The 16510-nt window shown below is 35.2% G+C and overlaps 1 non-coding gene across 1 annotated transcript; it reads left to right on the forward strand.

Annotated features, from left to right (window-relative positions):
• Positions 1-10167: 10167 nt before the first annotated feature.
• On the forward strand, positions 10168-10274 carry LOC114165657. The gene has a single exon (XR_003599748.1). It is a non-coding gene; the product is annotated as a small nucleolar RNA R71 (small nucleolar RNA).
• The last annotated feature ends 6236 nt before the right edge of the window (positions 10275-16510 follow it).

Below are 16510 nucleotides of genomic sequence, written 5' to 3' on the forward strand. Positions count from 1 at the left end.
AAGAAAATAACATTGTGGTCAGAAAAATATAGCTTGTCACCATTGAAGTATAAAAGTGGAGTTTAGTATACTAACATAGTATAAACAAGTAATGGACTTATTCGTATATGTTACATTGAGGGAATAAAATATAACAACTACAAAAGGAAAATTAGATGTTAGAGAGAGATGTTAAGAAATATCTCAAATGTAAAGCAATGCTGAATCAAAACTCAATAAAAAATGAAAAAAAGGTGATGGTCCAAGCAAGTGAGGCTGCCTAGGTGATTTTTTGGAGGGTGGTTGCGACAACTTGTTATCCTTCCACTATTGGGAGGTAGAGGTAATCGTTGCTCTGTGAAACCAGCCTCACGCAGTGCCCTCTTGTCTAAGAGAGATGAGACTTATGCCTTCGCACAAGTCCCATCACCCAACTCTCAACTTGGAATGGGCAAGCCAGCTTTTAGCATCCATAACTCCAACCAGGGAGCCACAAAGTTGTTCCATCACCTTCATGCCCCCACTTGGGTTACAAGCTCTTGTCACTTAGCTCGGCGAGAACACAAGCTTGAGATCCACTATATAAAGTTTATTTTCTTTCACATTCTGCACAATGTGGGACTTCTACTTTACATTACATAAGTGGTAAAGTATACCAACCCTTACACAAAAACTTGGTTCCAATGCAGTAACAAACATTCATAACTTCGTATCTCTTTACATTCTCAATAAACGCAAGTTATCGCCTATTTTTCTTTCTTTTGCTCTCGTTTCATTCCATCACATCTCTTACAAATTGTCATTTTTGTTTTTGTGTTCCCTATAAATGTAGATGGACATTTTGGTTGTGAATGAAATATTTTCCAAAAGTGAATTCTAAAGATCTTTTCTAAAAGTAGAATTCCGAGAGATGAATTCCAAAATTTAAAAATGTGTGTGTATCTTAATTCAAAACTGAGGAAGGATGTTCTTGCTCTGCAAAGTACTTTTTACTTTTTGATGGCTTATTTTAAACAAAAAGAAAAAGACAAGAGGTAAGATTTAAACCTACAATCTTGTTGGAAGTTAAAATTTAAATTAAAATTGTACATGTAACTCTCGTATATATTACAACCTGGAAACCATTTTTCAAACATAGTTTCCTAGAAGAATTTATTATTTATCATTGTAGTCCATTATTCTAGAGCAAAAACAACCTATCAACTAATACATCACTAGAGTAATCAATTAGTAATCCATTACTTTAAATAAAAACAAAACTAGTTCAATCAAAACAATTTATGTAATACTTTATTGATTCATTTTAACTTTTACATATCAAATAAAAAATTACTCATTCAAACATATAAAAACATATTTTGTTACTTTTATTTTAATTATTACATCTCAAACTTAAAACAAATGTTGTTAAATCTATCAAAACGATACCATTATACTCGCAAACAATGTACAAAACATATAGGAATATAGGTAACTATAACACATTAAAAGAATTTTAAGAAAATAACATTGTGGTCAGAAAAATATAGCTTGTCACCATTGAAGTATAAAAGTGGAGTTTAGTATACTAACATAGTATAAACAAGTAATGGACTTATTCGTATATGTTACATTGAGGGAATAAAATATAACAACTACAAAAGGAAAATTAGATGTTAGAGAGAGATGTTAAGAAATATCTCAAATGTAAAGCAATGCTGAATCAAAACTCAATAAAAAATGAAAAAAAGGTGATGGTCCAAGCAAGTGAGGCTGCCTAGGTGATTTTTTGGAGGGTGGTTGCGACAACTTGTTATCCTTCCACTATTGGGAGGTAGAGGTAATCGTTGCTCTGTGAAACCAGCCTCACGCAGTGCCCTCTTGTCTAAGAGAGATGACAACTTGTTATCCTTCCACTATTGGGAGGTAGAGGTAATCGTTGCTCTGTGAAACCAGCCTCACGCAGTGCCCTCTTGTCTAAGAGAGATGAGACTTATGCCTTCGCACAAGTCCCATCACCCAACTCTCAACTTGGAATGGGCAAGCCAGCTTTTAGCATCCATAACTCCAACCAGGGAGCCACAAAGTTGTTCCATCACCTTCATGCCCCCACTTGGGTTACAAGCTCTTGTCACTTAGCTCGGCGAGAACACAAGCTTGAGATCCACTATATAAAGTTTATTTTCTTTCACATTCTGCACAATGTGGGACTTCTACTTTACATTACATAAGTGGTAAAGTATACCAACCCTTACACAAAAACTTGGTTCCAATGCAGTAACAAACATTCATAACTTCGTATCTCTTTACATTCTCAATAAACGCAAGTTATCGCCTATTTTTCTTTCTTTTGCTCTCATTTCATTCCATCACATCTCTTACAAATTGTCATTTTTGTTTTTGTGTTCCCTATAAATGTAGATGGACATTTTGGTTGTGAATGAAATATTTTCCAAAAGTGAATTCTAAAGATCTTTTCTAAAAGTAGAATTCCGAGAGATGAATTCCAAAATTTAAAAATGTGTGTGTATCTTAATTCAAAACTGAGGAAGGATGTTCATGCTCTGCAAAGTACTTTTTACTTTTTGATGGCTTATTTTAAACAAAAAGAAAAAGACAAGAGGTAAGATTTAAACCTACAATCTTGTTGGAAGTTAAAATTTAAATTAAAATTGTACATGTAACTCTCGTATATATTACAACCTGGAAACCATTTTTCAAACATAGTTTCCTAGAAGAATTTATTATTTATCATTGTAGTCCATTATTCTAGAGCAAAAACAACCTATCAACTAATACATCACTAGAGTAATCAATTAGTAATCCATTACTTTAAATAAAAACAAAACTAGTTCAATCAAAACAATTTATGTAATACTTTATTGATTCATTTTAACTTTTACATATCAAATAAAAAATTACTCATTCAAACATATAAAAACATATTTTGTTACTTTTATTTTAATTATTACATCTCAAACTTAAAACAAATGTTGTTAAATCTATCAAAACGATACCATTATACTCGCAAACAATGTACAAAACATATAGGAATATAGGTAACTATAACACATTAAAAGAATTTTAAGAAAATGACATTGTGGGTAGAAAACTATAGCCTGTTACCATTGAAGTATAAAAGTGGAGTTTAGTATACTAACATAGTATAAAAAAGTAATGGACTTATTCGTATATGTTACATTGAGGGAATAAAATATAACAACTGCAAAAGGAAAATTAGATGTTAGAGAGAGATGTTAAGAAATATCTCAAATGTAAAGCAATGCTGAATGAAAGCTCAATCAGAAATGAAAAAGGTGATGGTCCAAGCAAGTGAGGCCTGCTAGATCGAGCCATGCGACCTGTGGTTGATAGGTTATTGACCCGCTAATATTAGTCCGGAGAAATTGCTACATCAACTAGCCACGACTTCAAGCCCCAACCGTTTGGATATCAAGACAACCAACGACGGAGTGTGATGTTGTGGCTTTGGCGTAAATCGACAATGTGTAATTTTCTTTGAGCATCGATAAGCTCTTGTGGAAAATCAACCCCTGCGATACATATTGCTAATTTTAAACAAAATGAAAAAAAAGAACATAAAAGTTAAACTTGCTTTTGGTTGTTATAATTTGATGTTTCTGTGATTTGAAGTACTTAACTATATTTTTTTAATTGGGTATTCGTTCATTTAGATCAATATATAAATTGTATTTGTTGGTATTTGATATAATTATTTATAGCAACAAATTGGAAAAGACACAAAAACAAATTGCAATTGGTACCAAAGAAGAATTCAATTAATATAATATTAAATGAGTTTAATATTTATATATACATATGAAATTAAAATTTGTCCATCTCTCAAAGTTTATATAAAATTCATCTATATATTTTAGTAAGAATTAATGGTGTTAACTTATTAGTGACATGTCAAATGATCATATTAACTAGAATAAAATGTAAAAACATATGACTGACACGTGTCAACCACATGTAACTTTAGAAACATTTTTTTTATTATAAATTTTTTTCCTTTGGGTTTGCGGAATGTATTAATACATAATACAATTCAAGATAGCACAAAATGCAAAAAATTCAAATGACCACAAAAAGCAAAACACAATTTTTAACTAAAAGTAGAAATAACCTCTTCACCTCAAAATGCAACATCTGTCAAGTTTTGCAACTTACACGTGTCCAACCTTTTGAAACACTTCTCATTTTGAGACTACGTCTCTTTTCTTTTGCAAACCCTAGCCATCAACATCTCCATTTTCACTCTCTATTTTCAACCACCATCTCCTTCTCATAAACCACCATAAATCACTATCTCTTTTGTAAGATTCATGAATCTCTCTCGATCTCAATCCATTCTTATTTTCTTCCTTTCAACCTCAATCTCTCAGTTTCGTTATATGTCTCTTCTCATGAATCTTTCTCGATCTGTATGTATAAATCTCTCCTTTTTGTTTTTTTTTGTGGTTTTTTATATATGTGTTCATATATATGTTAAATTGTTGTATTGCTTTTGATTTTTTTCAATTTTTCCTTTTAGGTTGAAGTTCCTTTCAGGTATATAACAATTTTTTGGAAGTTCCTTTTCAATTTTTTCAATACTGCACGAAACATACTGTTGTATAAGTTTTGTTTATCCTTGTTTGTGGTGACTTCATTTGTCAGTGCTACAGGCTTTCAGTCCCAATAAAAAAGGTTTGACCAATTCTATGATTGCAAGCCATGGAGAAACATTTGCAACTCTGTTTAAGTAAGTTGTAAGGCTTAAAAAACAAATTAAAAAAGGCTACAATTGTTTATTTTGTGCAAAGTGAAGATGGAGATATTATTCATTGCGTCAACATATACGATCAACCAACTTTTGATCATCCAACTTTTGATCATCCAACTTTAAAAAATCACACTATCAAGGTCTGGTTATCTTTTTATATGATTATTTAATTTTAAATGAGTCGTTTTGGCATTAAAATTGTGATTATGTGGTCGATTTTATTTTGTCTGAGTCTGATACAACTACGTTTGAGTATGCATCTTACTTTAAAGAATGGATGTGACAGATGATGCCTGATTTAAACACATAAGATGATTCAGAGTCAAAGATATTTCAGACATGGCAAAATAATGGAATTTGTCCAAAAGGAACCATTCCGATATGTAGAATCTTAAGAGAAGACTTACTCAGATATGATTCCACAAAATCGTTCGGTATGTGTCGCTTAATATCTACAATTTATTGTTAGAAGTTCAACATCTCCAACTAAAAATAAAATCAATATAAAAGATTAATATAAAATAGATAAGTGAGCATGTACTACATTCACTAAATAACAAACACATCACTAATTCTTTATTATTATTATTATTATTATGATTTAGGTGAATCCCAAGTTATTTTGTTGATTGATCTTAGTTCTGTTGTTCTTCAAAGATGAAACATTCCTGTGTTAGCATTAACTTTTATACCATTAATATGATTGCAAAACAACTATTTATATCTAAAAACTTTGATGATATTTGCATGCATGGCTAATGCCAGTGAAGCTGCTATCATTTTACTTCCTTGGATTCCTCAAGATTCTGTCTATCTACAATAGAGCATGTCACTCTAGATTGGAATGAAGTAAGTCTTGCTTATTAACTATTTAAACTTTTTCTGCTTTTCACCACTATCTTTGATGGGGATTTATTTTCTCCATTTTGATCATATCACAACCAGTGGCAGTGCCTCAATGTAGGGATGTCAAAATGGGCCGAGCCCGACGGGTCGGCCCGCCAGCCCGACCAAAAAAACATGGGTCGGGTCAGAAAAATCAGCCCGCCAACCCGAGACAACCCGGCTCGTCAAGCCCGCTAACCCATCGGGCCAACCCGCGGGCCAAAATAGGCCAGCCCGTATGCCTTAATTAAAAAGCACGTGCAGAGGTGTGTGTTTAATTTTGGTACTCTGCTCTCTCTGCCAGATTTCTCATTCCCCTCCATTTTCCTTTCTCTCTCTCGCGACCATACCTATCCCATTTCTCCTCCACCCAAGACGCTGGCCAAGAACACGAACGAAGGCAGTGCAACCCATCCATCACTTTGCGTCTCTCTTCCACCGTGACCTCCACCACTTCGCGTCTCTCCTCCACCGTGACATCCACCACGTTGCTGGCCAGGAACATGAAGGGAGTGCAGCAGCGAGAGAACGCAGTGCAGGGAGAACACAGAGCCACCATCGAACTCTGATTCGCGGACGATTCCGACGGCCACGACCACCGCGAAGACAAGTTTTTGCGTTCTAGTTCCCTTTTTTTCGATTTGTAACCTAAATTTCTAATTTTTGTAACCCTAAAATTTGTTCCCATAATTGGGGGTTATGGTCTATATCTGGTTGTTGTTGTTGCGATTTGCCCTTCTTTGGATTTGACCCATTCTATGAATCGTAATTGTTGGTGTGGTGTTGCTTCAATTTTCCCCCAATTTCAATTTCGTTGTTGTCGTTAATCGCGCATTTGGATTGTTTGTTCATGTTTGTGTAGTAAAATGTTGCTAGATTCATTTTCAAATTGAGATGTTTTTGTTATGTTATTAAGATGTATGTTGTTGGGTTGCTGTATAATGACATTGTGTTGCTGTTTTCAGCTCCTAATGTTGATGTTTAATGTTTAATGTATAAGTATTGTTGGTAATGAACTTGTGTGTATTGTCCCTTACATGTTTTTGTTTCTGAATCTTGCGTAGTGATCAATAAATATTAAGTTGTGTGTACTGTCCTATGCATGTTTCTGAATCTTGCCTACTGATGATCAATAAAGAAGTCTTGCCACTGTGATAAAATAACTATTGCCATTTTCTTGCAGACAATCTGTCCATTTTCTTGCATTATCCAAAAAGGGTTTGTATTGATGTTGTAGCAGTGACCTTCATGACTTGCAGAGAGCAAAACATCATTTATATGTGTTTTTAATATTTTCATTTTCTTGTTTAATAAATCATTGTTGTTGTATTCTTCATTGAAGGAGAATTTTTTTTGGTAATATAACATTGGGACAATGTTCAGTCAACTAAATTTGGAATGAAACAAATTGAAATTTGATTTTGGACCATAAATTAAACATATGGAAAAAAACTTGCGGGCCAGCCCGTTAGCCTGCCAGCCCGCGGGCCGGGTCCAAAAATCTAACCCGTTTCACTCTATCGGGCCAGCCCGGCCCGACCCGTAAAAGGCGGGCCAAAATCGGGCCGGGTCAAAATGGGCCGGGTTGGCCCGTTTTGACATCCCTACCTCAATGTAGTGGAATATTGTGATGGATTTATTCAACCTTCCACTTTGTCCCAATTGAAAAGCCAGGTAGTAGCATGATCGAGGTCGTCCTCGACCAAATAAAACATGAAAATGAAAAAAACTCGGTAGTTCAACCAATGTTGTCTCAGTGACCAACCTCTCATTCAAAGCCTTCCAGAGTTGCAATTCAACATAGGGGGGCGTTGGTTTGATAGATTCAATTTTAAACACAAAATTAACAAAACGTAATTGCAAAACTTAATTCAACGGATTTCAAAACGTATTGATTCATTGATTCAACTGAAATTTCACCAATCACAGATTACACAATTAATTGTTCTATCTAATTTGCTCCCATGAAACCCGAAATTAATCAATTAAGCGATAATTAACACGAGTTAAATATGCCATTAAGCCAAGCATACTTCAAGCAATTGACACCCACCACTTAAGCATCTGGTCAATGAATGACAAGTGGAAGTGGTCTTTCCTGGTCGGTTGAGCCTCCTATAATCGATGCAAACTCTCCAACTATTTTGCACCCTAGTTGGGATCAACTCGTCTCTTTCATTTTTAACAAATGTGAGGCCTGACTTCTTGGGAACCACATGGATGGGAATGATCCATTATAGAAGTTTGGTACCTCCTTTTTCAGAACATCTAGAATGACAAGGTTCAGTCGCTTCTGTGGTTGTCTCACTAGTTTTCCTCCATACTCCAATAAAATCTTGTGCATGCACATGTATGGGCTAATTCCAGGAATGTTAGCCAATGTCCACCCAATGGCTTTCTTGTGCTTCTTGAGCACTTCTAATAATCTCTACTATTGCTCAATAGTAATAGTAAGGGAGGTAGAGATGATCATATGCAGTCTTTACTCATCCTCCAAATAGATATATTTGAGGTTGTCTGGTAGAGGTTTTAACTCTAGAGTGCTGGATGCTGGCTGAATATCAGGAACTAGAAGGGAGGGAGAAATGGGTTGCACAACCTATACCTCAACATAACAATCAGTTGCATATGTACTTCTTACAACATGATTAGTGCATTCTGACCATGTAACATCAAAATCATATGGTACAACACCCAAAGAGTCAAACTTAGAATCAACATCAAAATCATAATCATAATCATAATATGAATTAGAGTCAATACCAATGCATGAAAATTTAGACAATTTAGACACAAATGCATATTTCATGAAATGCAAAGGTGGAAATAAAAAATATGTCCATCAACAACATCATCAATGATATCAATGTGAAAAACAGAGTGGTCCTTAAAATGATGTTTCATGGCATCTAGAATATTAAAATGCACCACAATATCATCAAACTTCATGGACAAAGTACCTGCATTGACATCAATCTTGGTTCGTACCATTTTCAAAAATGGTTTGCCTAAAATGATTGGTGCAGAACCATGTGAAAATCCTTCTTCCATATTAAAAATTTAAAAATCAGCAGGAAAAATCAATTCACCAACACGAACCAAAACATCATCAACTAAACATGTAGGGTGGGCAACACTTCTATTTGCCAACTGAATCACCACACTCGTAAGTTGCAGGGGTCCAAGAGAAAGAGATTTAAAAATAGACAAAGACATTACATTTATTGTACCTATGATGCAAGGTACAAAAAATGTAACTAGGTCCTTGCACTTCTCAGGAATTTGAGGAATAGATTTACTTATCAATGTTGACACACTCCTTCCCATGCTGATCTTCTCGTTTCCCTTTAGCCTCCTCTTGTGCGTGCACAACTTCTTCAAGAACTTTGCATATGTGGGAATTTGTTTAATGGCATCTAACATATGTATGTTCACCTCCACCTTCCTGAATGTTTCTAAGATCTCCTTGTCAACCTCTTCCATCATTTTACTTGGAATGGCTTTTGGAGGGAAAGGAAGAGGGATGAGAGGTGCAATAATAGAGGTGGAAGGAGTAGAAGACACCCTAAATGTGAAAGGACTAGCTGCATGTGCATCACACTTTCTTTGAAGTGTGGCAGGGTCAACTTCTGTCTTAGGTGTAGGTTAAGGAGTGGGAACTTCAATCTTTTTCCCAAATCTCAATGTGATATCACTCACATTTCTCGGATTCTTCACTATCTGTGATGGCAACTTGTCAGAATTCTGAGCATGTGCTTGGTTTAGCTGAGAGGCCATTTGCCCAATTTGATTTGTCAAACTCTGAATTGAAGCTCTAGTCTCCTATTGAAATTGCATATTTTGAAGGGTCATCATCCTGACTGACTCCTCCAATGAATTAAAAGATGAAGGAGCAGTAAGAGTTGGGGTAGCAGCAGGAACAGGTGGAATTAGGGCAGGTTGTGCAGGTATAGCTCTTTATTGTTGGTAAGAAAGTGGCTGCACATTTTGAACCTGTTGGTTTTGCTGCTGTTGTTGGTTGCCCTATCTCAAATTGGGATGATTTCTCCAATCTAGATTCTATCTGTTAGTGGAAAAATGATGGTTTTGTTAGTGTTGTTAGGGTGACCTATTTTTGAAAATGTTGGCTGCATAAGCTTGAGGAGTATCAGAAGGTGTATAAGTTGTGGCTTGTTGCAAGGTGGGGGCAAGAATTTGTGAAATGTTCAACTGACGTGCAAATGCCACAAACTCTTGCAGTAGAAGGTGCGACTCTTTAATTCGCAGCAAGTTGGTTGACTAAGGTGGTAAGAGCATCAATCTTGGTCTCCAACTTCTTAGTGTACTCGACAACTCCTACATCATGAACATGCCTAACAACAATAGCATCATTTCTTGTGTCAAATTACTGAGAGTTAGAGGCCATGTTCTCAATCAATTGCCTCGCTACTGCTGGGGTTGAATTACCAAGAGCACCACCACTCACAGCATCAATCATGCTTCTATCCATATGGTGCAAGCCTTCATAAAAATATCGAAGAAGTAAATGCTCAAATATCAGGTGGTTTGGGCAACTAGAACACAAATTCTTGAATCTCTCCTAGTATTCATAGAGACTCTCCCTAGACTGTTGCTTGATTCTAAAAATCTCCTTTCTTATGGTTGTGGTCTTGAAAGCAGGGAAGAACTTTTCCAAGAACAATGTCTTCAAGTCATCCCAGCTCGTGATGGACCTGGGTGCAAGGTAATACAACCAATCTTTTGCATTGCCCTCCAAGGAATAAGGAAAAGCCTTCAAATACACATGATCTTCTTGGACATCTGCAGGCTTCATGGTGGAATAAACAACATGGAACTGCTTTAAATGGTTACACGGGTCCTTACTTGCAAGGCCATGAAAGTTTGGCAACAAATGGATTAATCCAGTTTTTAAAACATAAGAAACTTCCTCCTCAAGATACTGAATGCACAATGAGTCATAAGTGAACTTAGATGCAGTTAGCTCATTCATTGTCCTTTCATGAGGTGGAGGTTGAGCCACGTTATTAGTATCAAAATGAATGTCAAAATGATTAGAATGCACAATATGCTTAGAATGATCAGAATGCACAAAAATAAAAGTATCAGGTGGATAAGGAAAACTCACATAATATGCAGGATGCACAAATGGATTCCTATTATGCCTAACTCCTCTGTGGAAGGTTCTATCAGTTTCAAGATCCAATGATTGTAAAATACCAAGATTTTCCCTAGTCATGCACTAATGAACCCAAAACTGCAAAAGTCAACACAAAGTCAATCAGGGATAAAAATGACAAAAATAGAAGTACCTCAGATTAGTCTAAATTTTTTTGAAAAAAGTCCTAAAATCATGAACAAGTGTCACAAAAAGTTTGAAGCCCAATTGCAAATCCTAAATACATAAACAAAACACACAAAGTTTGGCTAAAAATATTAAAAAACCAAAGAAAAATCAGTTAAATAGGAAAACTGCCTTGTTTGGGGATTCTGAAAAGACCTACCCATCTTACGTGTAGGCATTGTAAATAAAATTAAATTCTACCCCAAATCGATGTAAAATTTGTTTTGTTTCGATAACTATAGCAAAAGTTATGGCCATTTGAAGTTTTGCTAAAAACATACACAAACACTACTAAACACTACCACAATGACTCTAACAGCTACACACACTCACTGAAACACAAACACTACAATGGTAGCACTAAACTAAACAATAACATCACTAAACAATGCACATCAACTTCAACCACACTTAACCCAACATATCACGCAACAACACACACAAAAAAAGAATACAACACAGAACAACACTAAAAATAACTTTGACTAAAATGTTGGTCCCTGACAACGGTGCCAAATTTGATCAAGGTCGTATCCGACCAAATAAAACATGAAAATGCAATACACTCGGTAGTTCAACCGAGGTCGTCTCTCAGTGACCAACCTCTCATTTAAAGCCTTCCCAAGTTGCAATTCAACACAAGGGGGGGTTGGTTTGACAGATTCAGTTTTAAACACAAAATTAACAAAATGTAATTGCAAAACTTAATTAAACAGATTTAAAAACGTATTGATTCCTTGATTCAACTGAAATATCACCAATCACATATTACACAATTAATTGTTCTATCCAATTTGCTCCCATGAAACTCGAAACTAATCAACTAAGCGATAATTAACACGAGTGAAATATGCCATTAAGCCAAGCATACTTCAAGCAATTGACACCCACAAATTAAGCATACTATGAACGACTCACACTCATTAAGCATGATAATAAGTCGCTTTAGGTGTAGAAACACAAAATTAAGATTAAGCATCTATCAATTTCATATTTTTTTCATAAAACTGCAACTTGAAAATGGGCAAACCAGAACAAAAATTCAAAGCGAACAACAATTCATGGTTTCGTTTCAATTTCTTCAAGGAATCAATACCAAAAGCTTAGCTAGACATGGAATTCGAAAAATAATTCAAACAGAAATGAAATTGCATTAGAAGAGTAGGGAAAGAGTGAACAAACACAAATTTTTATTGAATGGGATGAAAACCCTAAGTTGGGTGGTGCTCCAATGGTCTCAAATCACCAAAAATGAAAAACCCTAAGTGGGTGTTGTCCTAAGAACGTGAAATAGAATAGGGAAGAAGAAGTGCGACTGCCAAACCAAAAATGACAAAAAACTTGTGTAACCCTCAATTTTGCCACTCCTATTTACAAAAATGCCACTCAGGACACAAAATTACAAAACTGTCATTCTGGTCAAGAGAATTACAAAAATGCCACTATGGGCTGAAAAATGTTGGCCCAATGACGTGGACATGCTGATTGACATGGCGCAAACATGGCAATGATGTTGAAATCACATGACAACTCTCTCTTGACCTTATGATTAACATCCAAGCTCCAAAATTTTCTTCACAATATACCTAAAAATATTTAGAGACAAAAATTAGACCAATTAATGTCAAATTACTCAAAATTCAGAATAATGGCCTAATGAAGCATAATTTAGGAAAATGCACTAACAAAAGATAATTAAGCACTAAACAAGCATCAAGAATGACACAAAGGGGCAATGTGATATGGGAAAATAAAGACTCATCATAGCAACATCAAATTTTCACCCATTGGGCTCACGAACATGTTCAATAGTGAAGGGACAATACAACAATTGGAGTATATTGAGAAGGGTGCTAAGGTTAACGGTGGAGGGAGATTCCTTCCTTACTTAAGTGAATCTTCAAAGAAGTTCCAACTGAATGGTTTTATTTTTGCTTTCTAGTAATTGCCTGATGGAAAACTATTTCCCAACCTTGCTTGGCATCAACAAAATGGTGGGGTTTTTTATTTGGCAATTTTTTCTAGGTTTAATCTTGTGTTTGTTATGTTCATAGGCTTTAATGTTTTGTTACATGAAGTGGTTGCCCGTAAAATGTTGTAAACATTGAACAAGGTATTTTTAATGTAATTGATGATCTTGCCTAACACATTAACTGCTTGGAATGCTCTTAGGTCTTGGGTGGAGAAGTTGTTGTTGGTTTATCCAGTACAAGTTTGTATTGTTAGGCAATATGTTGGGAAGTGGATGCAGATTGTTGGTTGGCAATGCTGGGATTGCAACCAAAGGTGGAACTATGGTCTTAAGCAGTGTTGGAATTGAAGGCAAAGGAAGCAATGTTGGTTTAGGCAAAGAGAGAATGCTTGGTGCATTTTTTTGCAAAAAAGATGGCCAACTACTAGGCTAATGCTTGAGAAGCTCAAAGCAAGAACAAAAGTTGTTCTCAGTGGGATTGAACATGAGAACTAATAATGTAGAAGATTTGAAAAATATATATGAAATTAGTATGTATTTGCTTAAGATTGAATGAGACAAGACATGCTTTGTTTTTTCTTCTATACATGACACAACTTTTTTTGCTTTCGGACTACACTTGAAATAAAGTTTTACCATCTATACATTGCATCAAACCCTACTATCATTTGTACATGCTACCGTACACTAATATTAATTGTCATATTTAATTTAATTTTACTACAATTACCGATCTTCACTTTTCTGAAGTTATATCCTCTACATATGTCCAAAAAAGTAAACATTAGTTCTTCATATATCTTGTATCTTTTTCTATGACGATAAAAAGCAACATACGTTTACTAAATATAATCTTAATAGATAATTTTGTTTACAATCTCTATAATTTATTTTATGTAATTTAATTATATGAATATAATGTGTTTATTAAATTTAAATAATTATTTTTTATTTAAGTGTTTCTTCATGTGATTTATTTAAAAGCAATTTTCTTATTTGTATGTTTTTAAAATTTAAAATTGACGTAGCTTTCCAAGATTTCTAACCTTCTGTTTCTTTTATTTTATGTAGGTTTTCCCGTATCTTCTTTTACTCTCGTGATATCCAGATAGTTGGACTCCATCAGGTTAGTAAAAGGGTAAAATTTCTTTCTCATTATGTGTTAGATATTGATGTTAGGGTTTGGAATTGTTTTTCAATTTCTTTCTTATTGGATATAAAAAATGAACATGACTCCATCAAGTCACTTCTTTCCTTTTTCTTCATTATGTTCTCTTCATACTTTCCTTTTCTTCAAACGTTCAAATCAGATCTTTATTTCCTTTTTCATCTTATGTTGCAACTAGATCTGAATTTCCTTCAAACGTCCATCATTTCTGTCTTTCCACTCTTCCACTTTAAACAATAACCAGACATCTGCTTCCCAATGACTTTTGTTTTTCTCTCAAACCACTAGGTTCAACCATTTATTTAAGAATCATTGTTCCAAATTTCTCTTATTCGTCTTCCACATTTGTTTACACTTATTTATTTGTGTAGCAAGCATTTTAAGGGCGTGTAGGTTTTTTTTTCTGCTCTCTGCCATTTTTTCCTTTTTTCCGTAACCTTGAGGCATGTGAAAAAGGGCTTTTGGTTTCTTCTGTGCTCTTCATATGTTTGACAATCGCTTTTCCCAATTTTTATTGAATTTGGGAAACCAAAACCAAAGCATGCGTATGGTTTTAGTTTCCACAACCTTTAGGCATGTGAAAAAAAGGCTTTTGGTTTCTTCTCTGCTCTTCATATGTTTGACAGTCGCTTTTCCCAATTTGTACTAAATTTGGGAAACCAAAACCAAAGCATGCATATGGTTTTAGTTTTGATGTACGAACTCCAAATTTAAATTCAAATTAAAATCAATGCATTCTTATGTTTTTATGTTCTGTACAAATAATTTTCTCCACACCTTCCTCTTTTCACTATTGTCTAATTTTCTGATTTCCTTTCACCATGTCTGTTTTGCAAAAACACACCCACTCATTACAAGAACTGAACCCAGAGAAGGAAAGTTGGAATATCGTTGCGAGAGTGGTAAGGTGATGGTTTGTTGAAGATTACACCAAAGGAAAATCTCCATTTTCCATGGAGATTATTCTCCAAGACAAAGAGGTACCACCCAATACTAAAAAAGCTCGTCATTTTCTTACTTTTCGTAATTGTTTTAGTTAGAATATGGTATTATTATGTGATATATCGATGAAGCAGGAAAGTCAACTACTTCAGGTGCAAATTTTTGCTCACAAGATGAGATTATGAGGATTATTGATGATCTTGTTAACCAACCTAATACACTTGATGTAAGACCCGAGAAAATTAGATAATTAATTAAGTAATTATTTAATAAATACAGGAAATGGATGCCTTTATGGCATTTAATGCGGAGTGCTTTGGTGTGGAAAAGAACTAGCTCAAATGGTTGAGAGTACTTTGATTGTGTGAGAGGACTTGGGTTCGAGTCCTATGTATGTCAATTATGTGATGTTTGTTTTATTGTATTTTTATATATATAATATGTGTGAACAAGGTAGGTGATAATGTAATATTATATTTGTGTTCATTATCACAAAGTATTAATGGGTTCGAATCCCGGTAACCCAACTTTAACTCTCTTTTTGCTAAATATTGGATTATGGTAGGAATGTGGAAGGGTGGAGGAAAACCTAGTAGAAGAGGCAGCAATAAGGGGCTGAAAAACCATTAAATTATGGGCCTTGGGGTAACAAATAAATCACCACTAAGTTAAGTTTTCGTTTTGTCACTTAAACCTATTAATAGGATGACTATATAAGGTGAAATTGAAGTGGGAGGAAGGGTTTCGGCAGCTGTAATTTGGTATAGGTAGAGGAGTGCGAAAATCTGGGAGAACCGTGGGTGCTAGGGCAACTGAGAGTTGAATTGGGAAAAGCCAAAGAGAGAGCATTGCTACTTTAGGGGAGGACGCACAATTCTAGTTAAAAGCCACGAAAATTTCAGGTTAGGGGAGCTCATTTGTATATCTTTCATGAAGTGTCAGAGGTCCTAGTGTAATCTGTAATTGGAAATGAATTATGTACCCTTTACCACAATATTTTCGTGTTAATATGCTGTGAATTGGAATGTGTGATGGTTTTGTGGTATGTGATTGAACCCTTGTGTGAATATGTGAAAATACTGTAGTTTTCGGTACTGCATGATTATTATGGGTAATTGCATTGTTGGGAGTCAAATGTTGGGGTCTGAAATAAGTGTATAATATTGGAACGGTGAAAGGGGAGTGTTTTCCATGGTTATATGAAGTTTTTGGCATGGTGTATGTGTTTTGGGCGCGCGAAACAGTGAGACAATCTGATAGTCTCGCTCAGGCGAGCCAGGCTCACCTAGGCGAGAGTGGCAGAGTCAGGATTGTGTTTCTATACGAGCTACTCGCTCAGGCGGAATGCCAGGGTTTTGGACGACTTGTTGTTTCGCTCAGGCGAAACTTTCTCGCCTAAGCGAGAATACGAAGGTGTGAGGGTATGTTTTGGCACGTCTCGCACAGGCGAGGGGA

The sequence above is a fragment of the Vigna unguiculata genome, chromosome 1, assembly GCF_004118075.2.
Source record: "Vigna unguiculata cultivar IT97K-499-35 chromosome 1, ASM411807v1, whole genome shotgun sequence".
Taxonomy (NCBI): domain Eukaryota; kingdom Viridiplantae; phylum Streptophyta; class Magnoliopsida; order Fabales; family Fabaceae; genus Vigna; species Vigna unguiculata.